A 17,814-nucleotide genomic window follows, 5' to 3' on the forward strand; every position below is an offset into this window, starting at 1 on the left:
GTTACTAGTGTCAGTGTGACTGATCCCCCCCCCCCCCCACTTTCCTCACTTTTCTTTTAGATCAGTAACACTGATCTTTCAAGTGTAAGGTGTGGTTTTACCCAGCTGGTCAATAACCGAATTGTAATGTCTGTGTAAAGTCTTTAGGTAGGGGAGCACCATGAAGGTCAGGGGAGTGAGTCCAGCTGCTTATTAGGGTTTGGAGTATCAGGCTCCAGTTCTCAGTAAAGAGTCTAGTCCATCCCATACGTTGAAATATTGAAGCAGTGTCTTTGAAGCACACGACCTTTGTAAGTGTTGTCCCGACGAAGTCTGTGAGAAGCGCTGCCTTCAGCAGCGAACGAGTAGCAGTCTATGAGAAGCGCTGCCTTCAGCAGCGAACAAGTCGCAGTCTATGAGAAGCGCTGCCTTCAGCAGCGAACAAGTCGCAGTCTATGAGAAGCGCTGCCTTCAGCAGCGAACGAGTCGCAGTCTATGAGAAGCGCTGCCTTCAGCAGCGAACGAGTAGCAGTAGTCAGGCGGTTCCGTTTGATTGTGGCTAGTATCTGATGTCCTCTTCAGCCCCGAACCCTAGGGCCACCGATCTCCGAAGGCTGTTTGGAGCCTGATATTAAAGTGTCAAGCAGCTCACGTTGTTGGAAACTGGTGCTCCCTTTCATGGGGTGATGAAAAGAGACCAAGCTGGGGGGGGATTGTTTCTTGTGATTTAACTGTGTGTTGCAGCTTGTCTGCTAACATTAGCATATGTGTCAACTCTCTCTCTCTCTGCTACATGTACAATCCTGACTACCATTCTGTCTGTCTTTGTCCCACCATGTCCTTTGTGAGGATTTTGACACCCTGCACTCTACTTCGCTCCTTTCCACGTTATATAACCACCAGATGAGCAGCAGCTCCCTGAAAACAGGTGTTCCCCTTCAGGGATGATCAGAGAGAGAGAGCCAGGTGGGGGATTATGTGTCTCGTGGTTGTGTGAAGTGTCTGTTTGTTTTGCGGTTAGCTTGTTAGTTTCCCCCTTTGTGTGAAATGTACATTGTTTGTTTTGCGGTTAGTCTGTGTACACAGGTGCCTCACTGTGTGACTGCCTATCCCCACTGTGTTTCCCTGATCCGTATTCTAAATACCTTGCCTCTATGCCCTCTCTAGCCTGTAAAACAGTACAATCTGTAACCTCTGCTACCCCTTCTCCAGAAGTACTTAAAACATCGAGAGTACTCCACTAAAGCTGTTTAATTCCCCTGGTCCGTATTGGGATCCCTTATATCCCATTATGACTATACATTAAATCTATGCCCTGTCTACATTCTAAAGGAGCTGAATTGTAACCTCTGCTGCCCCTATTCCAGGGGGGCTTAAAACATTAACGAACAATATTCCAAAGAAATTAGTAAACAACAATGAAGAATACATGTAAGCTCATTAAAATACAATAAGAACTGAATAAAACACAAAAAATGTAAAGCTCATTGAAAACTGCAATAAAATGCAAGAAGAACTGAATAAAACCACAATAAATGTAAAGCTCATTGAAAACAGCAATAAAATACACAAAACTGAATAAACCACGATAAATGTAAAGCTCATTAAAAACAGCAATAAAATACACAAAACTGAATAAACCACGATAAATGTAAAGCTCATTGAAAACAGCAATAAAATACACAAAACTGAATAAACCATTAAAAAAAACGAATAAAATTGTAACATTATGGCACTTTGTCATTAATTCTTTGAATGTGGGTCCAGCCTTTCTCTCTTGTTCTTACTGCGGTGTCTGTAATTAAAAGTACACAGAAGGGACCATCCCAGGCAGGTTTTAGTTGATCCTCTTGCCATGCTTTTACATATAACCAATCACTAGATTTTAATAAAATGAATAACAATCTGACTTTCCTTTGTGTTAGTGTAAAAATTGTAAAATGAAACACAAACCATATTTGCATGGGTTTTGAATATGTTAGACCTTATTAAAATGCAGTTGGAGCTGCTTGTCTGTATGGGGCACAACCCTCCAATTTGTTAGAGTGAGTACATAACAGACATTGCAGCACAAGAGCCCCTGCAAGAGAACTTGAAACATATTCAACCTTTAGTTCTGCCTTAAGTAAAATGCCTTGTGCCACAGCTCACAGGAGCTGGCCTTATTTAAAACAGTCTGTAAAACAGGCACCAAAAAAAGTTAAAAGATGTTCTTATGAAGATTGCACACACAATAATTTAAGTACAGGCTAGTTTCTATTATATTCCACTTAAAAGTTCTGCTGCATGAATCCTGGAGCTTGTGGAGTCATTATTGAATCAAGAAATATTGGTACCATGCCAATCTCATTCTAACATGCCAATTTCTCCAGTCCTTAAGTCAAGATGTACTGAATAGCATCTGGTACAAGATCTGTGAGTTCTTAATGATATTATTATTCTTATGCACCCAATTGTTCTGAACAATGCCACCAATTTAAATCATATTCCACCTATTGCAGTACTCACACACCACCATAGACCAGTTCGCAGGTTTATTTCTCCATTAAGCTGAATCCAGTTGCGCAGGATTTACCTCCGTGATTATTTACAATGTAACTTCCGCACTACCGGATTTAAATATAAACCTGATGAATGGGGGAAAGTTATCATGAATTAAATAACAGCGGCAATACAGAGAAATTGTGCTGAGGCATTAATTTCACTCCAGAGGAAAATGCACCAGAGAAATGAATGATTAAACTTATAGGAATCCCCATAGGAATCCCCAGAGGTATCTTTATTCTCCAGAGGTGGGTGATCTTTAAACTCACGGACCTTGACTGCTGAATGTGTAGAAGAAATGTATTAAATGTGTTGATAGGGCTCCATACCTCTAACTGCAAGACAAGAGCCTGAAGCCTCAATTTCAAGTGCCACAGTGCACTTAAAGGGACATGCACACTCCCCCTTCAACTGGCTGATCCAGCCACTTTACACATCATATCCTTTCTTTATCTCACATACATTTAAAGTTAAGATGTATAGAACTCACCCTATTTGCGCAAACATTTCTCCCTGCAAATGTTATAACATCACTATTCTCAGGTAGTCCCTGTGCAAAATCACATTTGAATACAATTTATTTCATAAATTGGAATTAACTGGTAGTTAAATTCGCTAATTCTACAGTATTGAAAAATGATCCTTTATGACATTTAAATTTTAGCATGAATTTTAATCAATATTGGTCAGTGACTGAAGTGGGAAGTCGTGATTTATGAAATTATCTCTGGTCTCTACTCTCCCACTCCCTGCACTTCTCCCAACATTCAGGAGCTGGCACACAGTCCCTGCCTTTTTTTTTTCATGTTACTCATCTACTATTCCTTTAACTGCTTGCATCAAAATGTTAGCCTTTGCTTTCTGCTTATCCTCAGATGTCTGGACAAATGCTTTTTGTGTGATCTGTAGAAGCTGGGTTATTCCCTGCTCATGCCAATTTTCTGTCTTTTGTAATTTTCTCTTAATGTCTGGGGCTGAGTTGGTAACAAAACCTGTTAGTACCAATTGTTCCCCTGCTGGGGATTCTATGTCGAGACCCCCATATTGTATATATATTTGGTCCCAAAAATTGGTCTAACTGTTCGGCACATCCCTGGGGATCTTCTATCAGGGAGGTCAGTTCTTTCTTAAAGTTACACACTTCAGTACTGGTCAGGGGCACATTTACGAAACCGAGACCCTCTCTCATGGGAACTTCCCGCAGTGGTCTCATCCAATTGGTTTCTGGCTTATTAGGTCTGGGTTCCTGCTCCCTGGGAAATGAATCAAAGGGTTCTGCCCTTTCTTCCTGAAGAGTCTCACGCTGTTCTGAATTAAAGTCACCTCTCTCTCCTGCCAACAGAGGTGGTAATCGAGTGCTTTGTGAGCAAGTTATCATACCACTCCTGCTCTCTTCTCTCTTCTCTAGTGGTGGGGGAGGTGGGGAAGGTGCAGAAGGGTAGGTCATAGGAGGGGAAGGAAAGATAGGAGCCGGCATAGGAGGAACATAGGGTGGAGGGAGGGAATGTAACACATCCCAACCCTGTGATTCAGGGACAAGAGGTTCCTCCTCTCTCTTATCCCTGGATTCTTTCTCATTCAAAACCAGCTGTTCAATGGATCCCTTGAGCCAGCAGGCTGCATATTCCCTGCTCTCAACATTGTCTGGCTGGTTTTGATAGAGCCATAAGTTCAAACTTCACACATCCATTCATTCTCGGATCCGAATTTTGGCCAGTACACGGAGCTCCCTTTAACCGGGTATCCCACCCATTCATTACAACAATACCTGACCGTCGTCAGTTTGTCTTTACCGCGGGTCTTTCCTGTGCCCCACTCAGATAACATCATCCCAAGCGGGCTGTACGTAGCTATCTGGTGGTCACGTCCTGTGTCAGGACTCTCATCTCTACTGCCCGCTAGTTTGTCTTTACCGCGGGTCTTTCCTGTGCCCCACTCAGATAACATCATCCCAAGCGGGCTGTACGTAGCTATCTGGTGGTCACGTCCTGTGTCAGGACTCTCATCTCTACTGCCCGCTATTCCCATACTTAGGAACAAGTAAAATACTCTTACCGAGTTCTGGCAGTACTGCTCTAGCGCGCGTCCTTCCGCCGTTTGTTCTCAATGCCTCTTCTCGGATATCACTCGCTTCTTCCACTGACCAGCCACCCGTCGCCCGTGAGTCCAGCTGAATCAGCCGGGGTGCACCTACTCTCGTCGTCGGGGTACTCTGTCAGTGGAGGGAGTGTGATCCCGGACGAGCCCCCATTTGTTAGGAATTAAAGTACCTTTAAAGAAATTGCTCGAGACAAAAATTGAGAACAAAGAACATTTATTACAACAACAATGCAAAGTTGGGTGCTTCCCCTTACCCTGGGAATACACACACACACTGGGGCTCACCCAACTTTTATACAGTTGATTTCAGTGTAGGAATACCCTCCCCCTTACATTCTTCTGCCTCCTGCTGGAGAGGTTTGGCATTAGGCAATCCTGCCTGCCTACGTGCAATTTCAGTATACTTGGAGAACCAGGGGGGGGTATCCTGTCGGTGTCCCTTCATGTCATTGTCCTTATTCACACCTTCCTGATTCTCGGGGCTACAGTCTCTTGATATGCAGAGTTGACTCATTCTATCTAGGGTTGGCTAATTTCATATGTATAAATCTGTGTATGGTTAGCTAATTAGAAATGTATGACTTGGTACTTCTGTCCAGGGCTAGGAGACCCTTATCTGATCCAGACTACCTCAACTTCCTACATTCTATTGTACCTTACCATTCCTTATCTTAGTCCTATGGTCTTGTCACAAAGGATAGAAGATTCTTATGTTAATCGTGCTGACTCTGCTTTCCTGCATCCTAAGCCCCAAACTTATCCTGTTTGAACTGGTTACAGCCATTTTACTGATGAACTTCAGTTTCTTCCATGTTCATAATTTTAGGTCAATTTTCCCATCTCTCACATGATCTATAATAGAATGTATTACAGTTTCACAGAGCTGTAATGATAAGAGACTGCATAGATAGGAGGACAAAAAGAAGATTCTATCACCGTAAACAAGACTTCAACATGGTACATTATAGCCACTTTCAGATTGTAATGGAAGATTTAAACCGTGTTTCTTACTTTTGCAGTCTTTGCTTCTGCAAGGCTGAGAACTTGCCTGTTTTTTTTTAGAATTAGTAGACACATCTGGTTTACACTATGAGGCCCAGGATGCATATTTAGTAGACACATCTAAATTCCACCATGGGGCCCAGGATGCAGTTGAATAGGAAGACATTATCTGATTTACACTTATGAGGCCCAGAGATGCAGTTTTCTTTTGGTCGCAGACTGTCAGGAGACTTTGAAGATAATTAAACCATTTGTTCAAAGAGATAAGATCTGAAGTAAACAACTTTTGTGTAATATAAGCCATAGTCCAACTGCTGAAGGGAGAGACTCTGCAAGAGGTGGCAACATCTCTCAGCAAGAAGAAGAACTTCAAGAGTCCAGCTAATGTCCCGGTCGAGGGAGGTAGAGAAGCTGCTACCGGTGCCCCGACAACCTACTACAAGTGTGCAGACGTTGCCTCGCTTCTGCAGTTGGGATTGGTAAGTATAATTGGGAAGGGCTTGCATATTGTAGTGTGAATTCAGCTTTAGATTTAGTAATAAAGACTTGTATAAACTGAACTGCTCTCAGTGTGTGTGTCTATTTTCTTTTGGTAGCTCAAACACTGTGACCAATCTAAAATGAACAAAATGAGAGGTATAAGTTTACCCAAGACAATTGGCGCTGCGAGCAGGGTTGGTGTCAAGATGTTTCGCCAAAAGAAAGAGGTGAGCCCTGAGCAGTTCTTGATTCCGGGATGGACTTTCAAAGAGGATGGGTTTGGGATGTTGGCCAATACCCTGTCTTTGTTGGGACCACCCCTCAGTTGGGATGAGAAGTTAGATCCATCAAGTGCGCCTCTGGGAGAGCGGGTTGCCACTCTCCTTCGAGAAAGTAAATTTTCTGTTAAAAAGGGGATGCTGACGGACGGTTTTTGGCTACTGGCCACAGCCTTACGCCGCTCCGTTCAGCGTGAAGCAGAATCAGTTCAGCGAGAAGTAGAATCTCAGCATAAGAGAGAGTAACTAGAGGAGGAGCTAGAAGCCCTGCGACAACGCTGTTCCATGATGAGTGAGATTGTTTGCACCAGTTCAGGACCGAGCCAAAGAATGGGAGGATAAGCATGTCTAAATGATCTGCTGTAATATTAAACTCCGGCAGCAGCTCTGTGCAGATAAAGAAAGGCATGTAGAACCCAATCCACATCGTATTTGTGCCATGATAAAGAATGGCGACGATCCTGATATAATTGATGAATGGGACGGGAATATCTGGAAAGATGACCATGATAATAATGCAGATACTCCTCAGCATGTGCCTAACATACTGCCCTCTTCACCTGCTGTTCACGCCCGCCCCATAAGGCAGCAGACTTCCCAAACAGACGGAAGGGGGGATGATGTAAGGGAAGAGATTGAAGAGATAGATAGCCCGATCTCCCAAGCAGAACCAGGGGAAAATACCCAAACCCCTGCTAATGCTCAATGGCCCACTCCCTCTACGGAATGGCCTAGGCCTCGTCCTGTCCACTGGGCAAAGGACCCTGTGGGCCAAAGTGGGAGCAGAGGTCAAGAGCAGTCAATGATCCGTGACTTCTCTGTAAAAGAGCTGGCTGCCATTGGAGATCGATTTAGGCAAAAGGCAGGAGAAACTCTGGCAGCCTGGCTCCTGCGTGTCTGGGAACAAGGAGGGGGTAATGTATATTTAACCCCTGAGGAATTGTTGGGATTAGGAACATTGACTACTGATATCAGGGTCACTGCTGAGGTGATTACTTACTTGCCACTCTAGGGGATGCCCTGCTACGAGTATACCCATCACCAGTAGATTGGGATTTACATTTACAGAACAATTAGGGCACCCCAGAGGAGGGTATAGCAGTAATTCGTCAGCAGGCCCTGGCCTCTGCCTTGTATGCAGGGCGTTTGAGGCTGTGGGTACATGGGGGGAGCCCTGATGAAGAGATATTCACAGCTGCAATGCATACCAGATTGTTTCGTTCCACCCAACCCACTGTTCGGGGACTGGTTCTGTCCGTAACTAGCCCGCTGTGTCTGAGGCGGTGCACGCCTTATCTGGGCTTAGAGAATTAGAGTTGGGAGGTAAAATCCACTCACGTACAGCCCAGGTTAAATCAGACAACCAGGATGAAAACAGGGTCTGCTGCTAATAACGGACCGACAAGAAAGGACCTTTTTCTAACCTTGTTAAAGTTAGGCGTATCTAAAAGTGATATTGATGGGAAACCTACTGCAGTCCTTTATGCGCTTTATAAGAGGAAGGCAGGGGAACATCTTCTCCAGCTGTTGAGTCCTCCTGGCCCAGCTGTGCCTTCTGCTCCCACTGCTGCTCTCACTGAGCCAGCTTCTCTTGCTCCAGTTATCCATGATGAGATACAACAAATGGTTAAAAAGGTTCTTGTGGATAATAGTGGTATGTGGGCCTGGAAGCCCCCGAACCCTACTAAAGCATGAGGGTGTGGGCAGGGCCCCCGTGTCTACTCCATTGAGATACGGCGGATACACAGGGTCCCACGGCCCTACATACCGTTAACAGTCCATTGGGGTGGGGGTAATGACCGCCAATATTTGGACTCTGTGATTCCGGGTAACTGTGACCTCTGGACGGGAGCAACATTTCGAATAGAGGGAATGGGAGGAGCGATCACCCTGGCGAAGGAAATAAAAGTCCGCGTCACGGTGGGTGATGGCCCTTCCCCGATATGGTTACATGCCATGGTGGCTGCCACTGACGAGTGTATCCTGGATATTAATATGTTGGCCGGTACGGCCCTTAATACTAGCCAAGGCGGATTTGCATTTGGAATTCGGACTATTACTAAAAGATTAGTGGTGGGTCGGGCTAAGTGGGATCTTGTAATGGTGCCTCCCCCCCCAAAACCAGTATACATTCCACAATATCGCCTCCCTGGCGGGCAGGAAGAGATTACTGCCACCATCGATGCTCTGCAAGAAGAAGGGGTAGTGAGGCCCGCAACGTCGCCCTTTAATAGCCCTGTTTGGCCGGTCCAGAAGCCAGATGGCTCCTGGAAAATGACAGTTGACTATCATTTTTTGATCAAACATGCCCCACCACTGGCTTCAGCAATTCCGAACATTGTTACCCTTATTGAAAACATTGTTTCTGGGAACTCAGGAACATGGTATGCTGTCATTGATCTCGCTAACGCCTTCTTCAGTGTTCTTATAGCTGAGGTCTCACAGGATCAGTTCGCCTTTACCTGGAAGGGGCGCCAGTATACCTTCACCCACCTCCCTCAGGGCTATGTACACTCTCCCACTATTTGCCACAGCGTAATTGCCCGTGATTTGGAGACGATGACAGTATCGCCTTCCTTCTCAATTCACCATTATATTGATGATGTGATGATCCAAGGGGCCACGGAAGAGATGGTACAGGAAGGTATGGAGAGTGTCCAAGATACCCTAATGCAAAGAGGGTGGGCCATTAACCCCGCCAAGGTACAGGGCCCATCCCAGACAGTTATCTTCCTTGGATTTCAATGGGATGCTGGAGAACAGGTGGTTCCCGATAAAGTTCGCAATAAGATTGCAGTCTTAGCCACTCCTACTAACAAAAAAGAGACCCAGCATTTCCTGGGGTTATTGGGATACTGGCGACGCCATATTCCACACTTGGCATTGCTTTTACGTCCTCTATACAAGGTTACCCGAAAGAAAACAGACTTTGTATGGGGTGACGATCAGGAAAGGGCGTTCCAGTCCGCCAAGCAGGCTATTCTTCAGGCCCTGCCCATTGCTCCCCGCATCCCAGATACCCCCTACAAACTACAGGTCTCCGTTACTAATGATGTGGCATCCTTGAGCCTCTGGCAGAAACAAGAGGGCCGCCAAGTCCCACTGGGATTCTGGTCACGTATCATGCCCGAGGCTGCCATTCGTTATTCTGCTTTTGAACAACAGTTACTAGCCTGTTACTGGGCTCTGCTGGAGACTGAAAGAATGACAGGCGATGCAGATGTTCAATTACGACCTGCACTTCCAATAATGAACTGGGTCCTGCATAATGACGCTAATCTAAAGATCGGGTGGACTCAGCAGTCTTCTATTGTTAAATGGAAGTGGTATATTCAGAGTCGTGCAATCAGAGGGCCTGAAGGGGTGGGCCGCATACACGAACAGGTGGCTGATCTTCCGTCTCTTCATGAGGACATTGAACCCGCCTTGCTCCCTCCCCTACCCCCCTTCACCAGTTCAGTGGGATAAAATATATATTTCGCTCACTCCAGCAGAACAAGAGGATGCCTGGTTTACTGATAGCAGCAGCCGGTGGGTGCAAGGAAAGCAGAAGTGGAAGGCAGTGGCTTCCCATCTCAGGTCAGGAACTCACTTATTGGAGGAGGGGGATGGTGGCTCCAGTCAGTATGCTGAGTTGAAGGCGGTCACTTTACCACTAGACCCCCATGATCACCCTCTTCGCTTGTTTACTGATTCCTGGTCTGTGGCTAATGGACTAGTGATATGGATGCCTGATTGGCAAAAGAACGACTGCCTGATACATGACCGCCCAGTATGGGGCAAACAGTTGTGGCAGCTGTTGTGGGATGCTTCCCATTATCATGAAATAACCGTATATCACATTGACGCCCATAACAATGCGACGACGAACATGGCACAACATAATGCAATAGCAGATCAGCTTGCCACTCTCAGCCGTGCCGATACCATCCACCTGGCTCTATGGGCACACGAACAGAGTGGCCATTTGGGGGCAGAAGGGATCAGCTATGTGGGCCCGTACACATGCCTTACCCGTCCATCAGGACGATGTCCGCATGGTCGTGCGTACATGCCCAGCATGTCAGCTTGTGAAGTCCCGCACCTTTCCTCTTGGTCCATATGGCCGAATAAGATGGGGAGCTCGCTCAGCTGCAGTCTGGCAAATTGATTACATAGGCCCCATGCCAGACTGTATGGATAAACGTTACGTCCTAGTAATGGTTGACACCTTTTCGGGCCTGGTTTTTGCTTTTCCCACCAAGACGGCTGACCAAGCTAGCACTATCCAAGGACTAAACCATTTAATTTCTCGTTATGATGTACCAGAGGAAATTCAGTCTGATAATGGCTCGCACTTCTCCGGGAAGGCAATCTGTAATTGGGCAGCTGACAACAGTATTTTACGGGTCCACCATATTCCTTATTACCTGCAGGCTGCCGGGTTAGTTAAACGAATGAACGGCTTACTGAAGGAACAAATTCGTTTGTTAACACCACTGGGGACCCTGAAGGGGTGGTGCCATGTGCTTCAGCAGGCAGTCGACAATTTGAATCATCGCCCTTTGAAGGGAGGCACACCTTTCCACTGACTTCTTCACACTTCTGAACTACAGCTTATTCCAGAGGAAAAACAGTTATTGCCCCTCATTCCCGAGCTAGAGAATGCCAGACAAAAGGTATGGGTGGCACCAATCAGGTAGTGGCCCTCCTGTAAAAGGGGAAATAGTGACACCTGCCCAGGGTGTCTATTGAGGGACAGGATGGTTTAGTTTGTTTAAATATTGAACGCTTACGGCATCGTGAGTGACATATGTCAGGCTTCTTTGTTCCAGGTCCTCCGTCTTGCACTCCTGCTGATCTGGCTTAACCGCTGCTTTGATGCCAGCAATTGGATTTATAATGTCGAGGACGTTCCGAGGGAGTTGCCCGTGGGGGACACAGCCCAATGTATCCACTAATATATCTGATATTGTTAAGCATGTTTCAAAATCTGTTTGTGAGCTTCAGTATCTGGGTATTGTGTCCCACAAGGATAATTTGAATCTTTTTCCATGGTTAAATGGTATATTTGGGGGATTGGGCCACAATATTCTCCGTTGGTTGCTTGCATTATTGTTTATTTTTGTGATTATCATAGTTTTAGTTTCTCTTTTTCGCTCCTTCTGTACTCAAATGCTTGTTAAGTCTTGTGTCTGACAGCCTGTGACCAAGGGATGGAATGTAATGGAAGATTTAAACTGTGTTTCTTACTTTTGCAGTCTTTGCTTCTGCAAGGCTGAGAACTTGCCTGTTTTTTTTAGAATTAGTAGACACATCTGGTTTACACTATGAGGCCCAGGATGCATATTTAGTAGACACATCTAAATTCCACCATGGGGCCCAGGATGCAGTTGAATAGGAAGACATTATCTGATTTACACTTATGACCAGAGATGCAGTTTTCTTTTGTTGGTCGCAGACTGTCAGAGACTTTGAAGATAATTAAACCATTTGTTGAAAGAGGTCTGAAATAAACAACTTTTGGGCATAAGCCATGGTCCCACTGCTGAAGGGAGAGACTCTCCAAGAGGTGGCAACATCTCTCAGCAAGAAGAACAACTTCAAAAGTCCACCTAACGTACCGGTCGAGGGAGGTAGAGAAGCTGCTACCGGCGCCTTCGGCAATTGGGACCAGTCCAGGTGTTGATAAGTGTAATTGGGAAGGGCTTGCATATTGTAGTGTGAATTCAGCTTTAGATTTCGTAATAAAGACTTGTATAAACTGAAGTGCTCTCAGTGTGTGTGTGTGTCTATTTTCTTTTGGTAGCTCAAACACTGTGACCATTCTAAAACGAACAAAATGAGAGCTAAAAGTTTACCCAAGACACAGGTGGCCAGAATACCCGACTGTAAAGGGACCTATTCTACCCCAATGCGGCTGTCGGGTGGCCACCTGAAAGTGGAGAACCCGGCCAGGAGGAGCACTTACCTAACCCTCCTCCTGTAGGTATATTCTCCAGCTTGGAGAATCCCCCGTTCCACCTGAAAGCAGCACAAATCAGATGGTCTCAATATCTTGTGATATTGATTGATTCTAAAGTTCCCTCCTCTTCCCCACATCCTTCTTTGAATTGTGGCGTGACATTCGTCATTTTCCAATCCACCAGGACCAGCCAAAGTCCAGAGAATTTTGGTAAATTATCAACAAAGCCTCGTCTATAACTTATGCCATTTCTTTCAATACCCTGGGATGCATTCTATCAGGACCAGAGGACTTATTTATCTTTAGACACATTTTCTCAGTACCGTACAACCCCTTTAGTGATAACTATTACATTCAGTTCTTCACTTCCCATCACATCCAAACCATCTGTCTTTGGCACGGTAGACGTGAAGATCCACCATGAATATCCACAGAAAACGGTCATTAAAAGCCTCAGCTATTTCCTTATTACCCAATATCAATTCTCCCTTTTCATTTTCCAAAGGACCATCCTTCAGTTTAGCCACACTTTTGCACTTTATATAATTATAAAAACTTTTACTGTCCATCTTTATTCTTTCTGCTAATCTTTATTCTCACTGTGGCTCTTTGTTGCCTTTTAAAGTTTTCCTACTCTTCTACTTTCCCATTGCTCTTGGCGACTTTGCATGCACAATCTTTCAGTTTAATGCCTTCCTTTATTTCCTTAGTTATCCAGGTCTAGCTGCCCTCACCCTTAATGTCCTTGCTTTTAATTGGAATATACTTTCATTGAGTACTATGAAAAACCTCTTTGAAAGTCTTCCACTATTGTTCAACCATCCCTACATATAGCTTGCATTCCAGTCTACGCTAACCAAATCCTTACTCATCCCCTTATAGTTTTCCTTATTGTGGCATAACTCTCTGGTTTTAGACTAAACTATCTTACCCTCCATTTGTATGAGAAACCGTGATCACTCTTTCCAAGAGGATCCCTAACAACAAGATCATTAATTTTACTAGTCTCATTGCACAGGACCAGATCCAAAATAGCTTGTTCTCTTGTATATTCAGTAACATGCTGTTCAAAAATTCGATCATGTATGCATTATTTGAAGTCCTCTTCAAGGTTGCCTTGACCAACCTGATTCACCCAGTCAATGTGCATGTTAAAGTCCCCCATAATAACTGCTGTCCCATTCTTGCATGCCTCCAATATTTCTTGGATTATTGCCTGTGCCATTAATGTTATTATTGGGTGACCTATAGACATCTCTCACCGGTCAACATCTCTGAAGATCCATCCTGGAGCCTTCATGTCGATGGCTTGCCAGTGACTATACTTCGTGAGGAGTTTGAAAAGATTTGGTACGTCACCAAAGATTCTTCCAGATTTCTACATTGGAAAGCATTCTGACTTGTTGCATCATGTCTGGTATGGAGGTGCCAATGCACAGGAGAGGAAGAGGCGACAGAGTTGTGAACTTGGCCAGCACCAACATAGGCATTAGTCTTCACTCCATTAAGGACACTTATGAGAGGAAGCCTCTATCATCAAGGACCCTCACCAGGCCATGCCCTCTTCTCACTGCTACCATCAGGAAGGAAGTACAGGAGCCTGAAGACGAACACCCAAAAACAGCTTCTTCCACTCTGCCATCAGATTTCTGAATGGACAATGAACCACAGGCACTATGTCACTTTTTTATTTTCTTTTGCACTGATTTATTTTTAGAAATGTAATTTACAGCAATTTTTGCACCTGTCATGCTGCCACACAAAAAAAAACAAATTTCACGACACATTCTGATTTTGATTCTGGGATCAGTGATAATTGTACTAGATTTAAGATAGTTAAGAAAAGGATAACACAGCTTCTCAAGTTAGAATCCTAAATTGGGGCAAGACCAAATCCCCGACTAACGAAAGGCAGCACACCTTCCTATACACCCTATCAACTTGCACAACTTGATTATACAAGAGTAAGCAATAATGGACTGCATGTTAAGTTAGTGTTAGAGCACCATTGCCAAATGGGAGGCGCTTGAAAGGCTAATAAAGAAGATTCAGGATGAATAGGTTCCCAGGCATGTAAAGAACAAGAATGTCAAAACAAAACAGAAGGCCCTTGGGATCCAAGTCCACTGATCCCTGCAGGTTGCCATGCAAGTTGATTGGGGAATTCATAAGGTGTAAGATGTGATGCCCTTCATTAGACAGGGGATTGAGTCAAGGCTGTGATGCAATGTTGCAGCTCTATAAACTTGGATCACTAAGTGTTCAGTTCAGGACATTGTAAGAAGGTTGCACAAGCTTTAGAGAGAAGTTATTTCAAGAGCCACAAAGACCATCTTTGCTGCTAATGTATTAAAGAAGTGAATATTACCACCAAGATTCAGTGAAACATGCCAGAGGAGTAGATTAATTGAGTGTAAATTTGCCGGCATAGACTCGTGAGCCAAAATGGCCTGTAAACATGCTGGAGGTCTAAAAATAAACAATTAAATAAATAGACTGATACTGACACCACCAAAATGCAGAGGAGATTTACCAGGATGCTGCCTGAATTAGAGAACACGTCTCAAGAGGAAAGGCTAAGTGAGCTACGACTTTTCTTTTTGGATCAATGTGTCCTGACTTAATATGATTTCAAGAGGAATAGAAATGATGGACAGCCAGCATCTTTTTCCCAAGGAAGCCAATTCCAGAGAACATCTGTTTAAACTGAGATTAAGGGAGACATCAGAGGCATTTTATTTTAAATCTCTGAATAGAATGGTGAGTGTCTGGAACACATTGCAGGGGTTGGCAGTGGGGGCTAGAACAATAAAGACATTTTAAAGACTCTTAGATTGGCACATGGATATCAGAAAAATAGAGAATTATGGGCTATGAGGGAGGGAAGAGTTAGGTTGATCATGGAGTAGGTTTACATAGGTCAGCACCACATCGTGACCTGAAAGAGCATAAGAAATAGGAGCAGGAGTAGGCCATATGGCCTGACAAGCCTACTCCACCCTTCAGCATGATCACGGCTGATCTAATGATAGGATCATGATACTGCTTCCAAAGCCAGTATATCCTTCCTCAAAAAAGGAGGCCAGAAATGCACTCAGTACTCAAGATGCGGCCTCACCAGTATCTTCTACAATTGCAGCAAAACCTCCCTGCTCCTAAATTCAATCTCTTGAGCAATGAAGGCCAACATTCCATTTGGCTTCATGACAGCCTGCTGCACGTGCAAACCAACTTTTTTGATTCATGCACAAGCACTTCCAAGTCTCCTGCATTGTAGCATGTTGCAATCGCTTTCCATTTAAATAATAATCTGATCTTCTATTTTTCCTTCCAAAGTGTGAAATCTCACACTTACCAACATTGTACTCCATCTGCCAGACCCTAGCCCACTCACTTAACCTATCTCTGCAGACTCTCCGTATCCTCTGCACAATTTGCTTTTCCCACTCAATTTAATGTCATCGACAAACTTAGATACATTACACTCTGTCCCCTCTCCAGATCATTTATGTTTATTGTGAACGAGAACAATACAGGCCCAATGCCCTCGTTAATAAGAGACATCGAGGCACAGATTAGAAAAAAAGAGGCATATATCAGATACAGGCAGATGGGTTTGAGGGAATCCCTTAAGATATTAGGAATGTAGAAGCAAAGTGAGAGGGAAATAAGGAGGCAAAAAGAGCTTTAGAGATGGCTTTCACAGACAGTGTAAGGGAGAATCTAAAATTATTTAAGTACATTAAGAACGAAAGGGTTACTAGGGAAAGAATAAGTAAATTTAAAGATATGTAGAGCCAGAGGAGACATGGAAGATCTTATATTTTGCAAATGTGTTTACTGTAAAGCAGAAGTCAACCTTATAGAGAATGCATGAGCTAGCGACAGACATGGCCAAAGTAGTAAATAGCTTCCATCGTGAATAGAATTTTAAATGTATATCATGTCAGATATTTTAAAACCCTATTGAATGGAATCACAGTTGCAATTTCAGAATAACCTAATCACCGCTCCAAATTTAACCAGATAATGGCCACATTCAAAGTTTAATTTTAAGTCATCTTTAGAATATTTTCCTGTGGGCTTCATTTCACAACGTAAAATAGGGATTGATCAAGTTTAATACACAAATTTGCTGGAGAAACTCAGCAGGTCACACAGCATCCATAGGAAGTAAACGTTGAGCCATTGGTTACATGACGAAGGGCCTAAGCCTGAAACATTGGTAACTCTTTATTTCCTATGGATGTTGCATGATCTGCTGAGTTTCTCCAGTACATCTGTGTATTACACTCGACCCCAACATCTGTTGACTTTCTTGCTTCACAGAAAATGATCATCTAGTTTATAGTTTCAGACAATACACTGTGCAATTTTTCTATGTTTATCTCTACTTTTATCAAGGAGAGAGGAAATAGTAACTTGTGGCGGCCTGCCACCACTGAGATCGAGCGGTAGTAAACAGCAGCATAACACATTGTAACATGTCCCTTAACACAGCGAACCGGTGCAGTTGAAAGCTGGAGCAGTACAAGACTAGCAGCCCTAATATGACTCTGGCCAAACTGCCCAGCTAACAGATCAATAACAGGCCAGAGAAGAAGGGTATTCACAGGCAAGAATGTTCCCGCCCATTATTGTTAATCATGCGGCTGATGTCAGCCAATCAAACAAGCGGCGGGAACTCCAACTGTATAAAAAGGAGCCTTCCCAGCCTCAATAAATCTCAACTGCGAGTGTGTGTGTTTCTTTGTAGCAGTCGGCTACAAACTATAAAATTAATTAACATGAAGTTGTCATATATGCAACCATTTTAACATTAGAACAGCTTAGCAAAAAAAGTCATTTTTACAACACATTAAGGATGAAAGGCAGGTAGAAGGGACTTAGGGAACTAATTCTGGAACTCAGGAACTTCTTGTCTGTAGATACAGCCAACAAGAGTGCAGTAATTATAATCAGAGATGAACAAGGGAATTATACCATTGGAGAAGTGACACTGGTGGTAACAGCACCACACAAGGATTTGAAAAACTAGTTGGGATTTTTGAATTTGGACAGTGTTTAAATGGCTTGCAACACCTGAAGATCAGCAAGCAGAGGGGCAAAGGGTGATGAGAATGATAAAAGAGTTTGGGAGAAGCTCATATTTGCAGAAGATGCACAATGGTGAAAGGGTTTCAACAATGCTGACTTCAATGTGAATGCTAAAGCTGCAGTCACAAACTGAAGCGGTTTCATACATTTGTCAACTTTCTCCTCAGCTCAGTTTTGTGACTTAATAGCTCCATTTAATGTTACTAGTGGATGTAAAGATTTTACAGGAAAATAGATTCCATGCAATGGTTTGATTTTATTACAAGTGATCATTGCAGTTCACTTTAGTTAGTGAGCAAACTTTTAAAAAAATAATTCTCATACTATCTCTGAAATTAGCAGACCCTCTTCAGGGACTTCAGATTCAGTCTTGCAGCATATTTATGTATT

General features: G+C 43.8%; 1 protein-coding gene and 1 long non-coding RNA gene across 11 annotated transcripts in view; one reads left to right on the forward strand and one right to left on the reverse strand.

Annotated features, from left to right (window-relative positions):
* Nucleotides 1-17,814, reverse strand: part of dop1a (DOP1 leucine zipper like protein A) — a 251,460-nt gene that overhangs the window by 215,577 nt on the left and 18,069 nt on the right. The gene's annotated exons all lie outside the window — the stretch shown is intronic.
* On the forward strand, nucleotides 5,957-12,131 carry LOC138759908 (uncharacterized). 2 transcript variants are annotated; one of them, XR_011355216.1, is made up of 4 exons: nucleotides 5,957-6,104; nucleotides 6,222-6,332; nucleotides 9,875-9,962; nucleotides 11,198-12,131. It is a non-coding gene; the product is annotated as an uncharacterized lncRNA (long non-coding RNA). The 2 variants fall into 2 exon arrangements; XR_011355214.1 differs by lacking the exon at nucleotides 9,875-9,962.

This window comes from Narcine bancroftii, chromosome 4, assembly GCF_036971445.1.
Source record: "Narcine bancroftii isolate sNarBan1 chromosome 4, sNarBan1.hap1, whole genome shotgun sequence".
NCBI lineage: Eukaryota > Metazoa > Chordata > Chondrichthyes > Torpediniformes > Narcinidae > Narcine > Narcine bancroftii.